The sequence below is a fragment of the Pipra filicauda genome, unplaced genomic scaffold (assembly GCF_003945595.2).
Source record: "Pipra filicauda isolate LSUMZ 115617 unplaced genomic scaffold, ASM394559v2 scaffold288_size945232_pilon, whole genome shotgun sequence".
Taxonomy (NCBI): domain Eukaryota; kingdom Metazoa; phylum Chordata; class Aves; order Passeriformes; family Pipridae; genus Pipra; species Pipra filicauda.
The window spans coordinates 41923-48162 of NW_024104407.1; positions in this window are offsets into that span (position 1 = coordinate 41923).

Sequence of the window (6240 nt, forward strand, 5' to 3'; positions counted from 1 at the left end):
AGAAGGTAAAAGCCTGAGGGAGCACAGACCTGGGATGGGTCACACCTGGCACAGCAGCAAAATTTTAGGCATGACTGTCCTTCCCACTAGCAGAAGAGCTAGAACCACAATATGGATGCTGGGTAAGAATGGTTTTCTGGGTAACCTTCATGTTAACCAAAGTAAGTCAAGGAGCACAGCTATAGTGCAAATCCTGACTTCTTGCTGTGTTTTGTAAATGCCCATATATCCCTTTTTTCAAATGTTGAGTATTGTCATTAATTTTAATTAGATTAGCTCTAACATTGAAGTTAGAAGCATTCTCTTAATATAACAGAAGAAAATGAACCAGCTTGCTCTCTCTAAATACTTTGTCATTTTAAGTGGAGTACCAGGAGGAAAAAAACCCCACAGAACAAAACAAAAATGAATGTCACGTTACAAATGCAATGAAAAAACAGCAACATCAATTCAGCCAATGAAAAATACATTTCTGTTGATGCTTGAGGGCATATGAAAAGTGTTAAAATATATGAGTGAAGAAATGCACTCAGTCAGATGTACAAATGACAACAATTTGGGGAAAGATTCAAAACATTGTGAAAGAAATTCCAACAGGCATCAACAAGCAGAACAAATATACTTTCTCAGACATGATGTCTGGGAGGTTTCACAGTAGCTCATTTGGCCATATGAGGTGATGATATATCAGGAGATAATGTTTCTACAATCCCAGCCTCTGCAGAAAAAAAAAAAAAAAAGAAAAGGATATTAAAATTTGTAGCAATGATGCTTCTCTTCTTGGTTTTGGATGAATCAGTCACATTGAATTTTCTGTTTGTCACTAGCTTAACCACATATTTCCCCTTGGTATGTGTCTACCACCTGTTGCAAAAAGTAGTTTCTACTTACCTCTTTTATTTTCTTTAATATGTCATATTCAGTTTCATCACAGATTTCAAAACACATTTTCTTTTCTTGTACAGACATAACACTATTTTCTATTCCTACTAATATAAAATTTTCACATGCTTTTTTGGTATCTGCCTCGATATTTTCCATAGTGATGGTGCACTTTACATCACAGCCAGTACTAAACCACCAAAGGTTTTCTTCTGCTGCATAGTGACAAGTTCACTGTGGGTAATGGAAATGCAGTAGCTCTTAGGTGGTGCTGTACTTCCCAGTTTGGGTGCTATTTGGCTTTAGAATCTAATTTAAAACCAAGCATGTTAGCAGCAGTGACCTCAGCCCATGCATAATTCAGACCCTACCCCACTTCAGGGAAACATAAGTGAACTGCTGCCTCAGTACTACTAATATTATCACAGGGTCTGGTCCTAAGACAGTATGTGTAACAGAAGAAGCCCCACAGATATCAACATTTTGCTTGCTTGGATATTGTTTAAAGGTTGCAAGGCAGGAACCTTCTCAGAGGACCTCTATAACACAGCTTTTCCTGTTGACTCTGCAAAAAATTAACAATAGAGGTAGCTGGCAATTTGGTACTGGGCTTTGTCTGCTTGTTCCTGCTCTCATGTAAGAGACTTGGTTCTCATATTCGGGTCGGTTTCTTCAGCTCTTTGACTTGGAAGGATCCTTGACTGTGTCTATGGCGTTGCAGCTGTGAGTTAAGGCAGCATGAGGAGCTCTCTCCACAAATTTGCAGATGGCACTGAGCTGGAGAGGGAGCAGCCAGTGTGCTGGAGGGCAGGACTGTGAGTCTGAAGGACCTGGTCAGGCAGGAACCTCACTAAGTCAAGACTGCAAATGAAAACCTTGCACCTTGGAGGGGATTATCCCATGCCCCAGTACAGGCTGGGGTATGACCAGCTAGGAAACAGCTCTGAATAAAAACGACCTGGTGATCAAGGTGGGCAGTAAGCTGAACAAGCACCAGTAACGTGCCCTGGCAGCAAAGAAGGCCAAAAACATCTTGGCTTGTCTTAGCAAAAATGCAACCAGCAGGTCCAGGAGAGTCACCCACCACCTCTATTCAGGATTTGTGAGACCATTTCTGGAGTGTCCTGTCCAGAATTTTGGCTCCCCAATGCAGGAAAGGAACAGACATACCTCAGTGAGTCCTGCACAGGGTAATAAGGGTCGTCAGAGCACTCTTGTGTATAAGAAGCTGAGAGAGATGGGATTATTGAGCCCAGACAACTAAAGGGTCAAGAGGATATTACTACCTCCAGACCAGAAGCCACAAAAATGGTGGTGCCAGAAGCTTTATAGAGATGCATGGTTTTGGGACATGAGATAACAGGGAAAAGTTGGAACAGAGTAAAAATTCTAATTAGAGATTAGAAGCTTCCATTACCAGAAGTGCATTCAAACACTCCAGTACCAGGGCACCAGAAAGATTGTGAGATTTCCATCCTTGGAGACACTCAAGCCTCAAGTGGACATGGCCCTAACCAATCTGATCTCATTAGATTTGGTTTGAAGCAGCAGATTGGACTAGATGACCACTAAAGTTAGACTTTCAGACTAAATTATTCTTTAAGTCTTTGGTCTACGGATGTAGTGGTACAATGGATGAGGAAGAAAGTGACAAAAGAAAAATAGAGAAGTCAGATAGGAAAAAAAAAGGGGGGGAAAGTTAGAATAGTAAACACAAATTAGAGGGAAAAAAACAACAGAGAAAGGATAAATGCTGATGCTGAAGTATTATTCTAAGAATACCTTTGCTTAGATATGGGATGTCATTTCAGAAATTAACTTCTACAAGGCTCACTTTTATACCATCTTTAAGTATCTTGGAAGAATACTACTCATTAGAAATGCTTTAATTTATAATTCCTCTATTTTAATTCCATATGTAGAATAATATATTGTACTTTAAAAGATACTGTTGTTCCAAAGTGTGACACTTAGAAATCTGGAAATGACAAGATTTAGACCGATTTAATTCAGGTGTTTCTACATATTTCTGAATAATGTAAATGGTGGCATGCTAATTAATACATGAGCATGAGCTATGCTTCCAGAGGATCCTTACTTCTCCAAGGAAATGAAGCAGGTAGACAGTAATTCTTAGAACCTTTACTATATATTTATTGCATTTTACCTCTATACTGACTTTTTATTGAATATAACAGTACTAATTCTCTTGGGATACTTCTATGGTCTTTGTGACTTTAGCATATGATTTCTCATAAACAGTAATGAACATCTCTGTTAGATTTAGAGATGATATATTTTTTCTCATTTTGTAAGAGAGATTTCACAGACTGATCGAAATCCATCAAAACTGCCCACTGATGGTAAGAGATATTTGGGTGCTTTGCATCTGGCATCTGTCTTTAAGGAGCTTTTGATTACATGTTAAAAATATCCTTGTAATTGATTTAATTTTACAGTATGAATTCCCAATCTGAATCCAGGCAAGTCATTCAGACATTTCAAAAAATTACTTATTTGTACAGAGGAAAGCACAGTGTGTGAAATTGCACTGAACCACAACTCATGCCATCAGCAAAGGTCAGGTCTTCATAGCGACACAGAGGAGATCCTTATCACTTGAACTAATAGCTTCAGTAGCTGTTCCTTCTGTGGACTGACTGCCCAGGGAGGCAGGGCAGATTTTTCCACTTGATTTCATATCCATTCACCATAGGAAAAGAGATAGTCACAATGCTTCTTAAGTCACAGACAGATTTCCGAGGCAATGGTGCTTGTTACTTTGTTATGAACTCTGCTATTTCGGCTTTTGCTTGCTGTCTCTTCCCCTTTTGCCTCTATGCAGCTAATCTTGCTTGTACATTCATGCTGTCTCTGCCTTCTTTCCAGCTCTCCGTGAAGCCCAGGCTGCCTTGCTAACCCTTGAACCCCCAGTGTCGGATGGTGCCTTAGGACCAAGCAGTCCTGCCACGTGGGCTGTTTTTCCTATACTCCTTGAGCACAATATCTTTGGGATGGGCAGACATCTCCCTGTTCTTTTTCACTCCCAGAGCGGGCTCTAGCACGCTCTCCCAGGTCCTTTGGGAACAGTGAGTGGCCAGAAGATGGAGGCTGGAGAATCACAGAGCATCCATTTGCTGGTACATTGTTCATCCAGTCACAGAAGCTGTAAATGGATGCAGCACACTCAGTACAGATGAACTCTGGAGAATGTAAGATATAAACACATCTCTCCTGAGCATAGCACGCAGTACTGCAGTGTGCACGTTGCGGTTGCGTTTGTGTTTGGGGGGGGTTGTATGACAATCTTCTGCTTCTCACCGGGAAAAATGTTGAAGTCTTTGGAGGGTTTTTTTTGTAGACAATGAAAATGTGTATTTTTCAGACTACATATGACTGAACTTTAGCTGGAACTTTTAAACAAACAACCAAAAAAAAAAAATCAACCCAAGGTAGGTATCTGATAGAGGCAATTCCATCCCAAACTGCAAAGGTTTAAAAAAGTAAAACAAATTGAGCCTTTGTTGCCAGAAAGTACTGGCAACATTAACTATAGATGCCAGTGTTATTTCTGCATATATTAGCACAAGTTTTCATATATTCAAGTAAACCGTTTACATTTTTATGAAATACTAGAACAGAACTGTGATGCTGCACTTCATGCAGTTTTGAAATAGGTGGCTTGAGCATGGCACACTTATGCTCTATATCAATTTTTTAAAATCCTTTCTCATTTTTCTTTAAATCGTACTTGCAATGTTCTTCCAGTAATTAACATTTTACATTTGGGAGGCAATAGAAACATGAATCAAACAAACAAATTGGCTAATGTATTAATATCTGGTATAGACCTACTGAAGTAATATCAGACATTAAAAAACAACAACAAAAAAAACCCACAACAAAACACATCCCAACAAACTCCACAAAACCTGAACCCCAAATTTCTATTTTTCTTCCAAGTTCTAATAGGAACAGGTCAAGGAAATGCATTTCTTATTCAGGATTAGTGACAGACTGGTGTTAGTTGATTCACAGATACCTATGACCAAAAGCCCATCAGAAATACACCCAGCTTTTGCTAACATCACACAATCTGTTTATGTACTCCCAGACACCTACTACGGTATCAGGGTACCGAGCTTTGGTTCTTGTGCTTTTAACAGAGGAGGCATCTGAAGAGAAAAGGAGAAATTGTTGCAATATGTGCAAGTGTTCTCTAACATAACACTGCTGGGAAACCAGGACTAGACCTCGTACGCTAACTCCTATGAGCAGCTGTAAGAGCAAAGCTGTTTGTGCTCTGAGAAGTTTGCCATGTAAATAATACTCTTTCTTTCTGCTTCAGCCTTGAACTGTGATCGGGGTGGAATGAAACTTGGAAGAAAGTTGTGCAAACCATTAGGATTTAATCCCATGCCTTTTGAAATTAATGTGAACATTCCTATAACTAGAAGAAAGAAAGATCAGGAGCTTAGAAAGAAAACTGAATCTTTGAGGGAAAAAAAAATAAACCCAAACCCACAACCTAAATAATATTAATAGGGATACAATAATTAGCACTTATGGAAGATATTTTTCCTGTTTCTTCACTAGATGATGGCTATTCTGGCTTGATTTTTCTCTTTCCACTTCATAGTTCTCCCTCAAATGTAAGTAGCAACATTCTCTTTAAAATCCGCGGGTTGAATGTCCCTCCTCTTCCTTTTTTAATAATCCTTAATGGACATCATACTCTACCTTGGTGCCTATGTGTGTTTCTATCTTATGAGGAAGAGCTGTTTTAGACAGTGAATTATACTAGTACCTTGTTTAATAACTAACCTAAACATTTGCCCTTGACATTCTCAGCACCTCAGTGCTAATTAAGCAAAATAAACAGAGACTAAATGGAAAGTGGGTGAAGTACTTATCCTTGGCTCAAAGATTTAATTTGGGATCAGCAACGCTGCTGAGGGGAGAGGGAAGCGGGAATTGCAGGTAAGTTCGCACACGAATAATGAAACGCTGAATTTTTTTTTTTAAAGCCTCCGCTAATAACTTGTGATTTAAAGGTCACTTCAGAAGAAGAATCAAGGTCAGGCACCGCTAATCCTACATCCGAGGCAGCCTTTCCTTTCCCATAGTCTCTCTCTGCGGCGGCAAGAGGGGGCGGCGGGGCCGGGGCTGCCGAGCCCGGGACACCCCGAGGCCCCACCGGGGACGGGGGAGGCCGCTCGGGGGCGGCGGGACTCCAGGCAAACCGAGCCGAGCGCTTCCCCGCGGCGGGGGAAAGTTCCCCAAAGTTGGCCCCGGCGGGGCGGAGCGGAGCCCGCAGCGCCCCCGCCCCGCTCCCGGCGCGGCCGCTCCCGCCCCTTC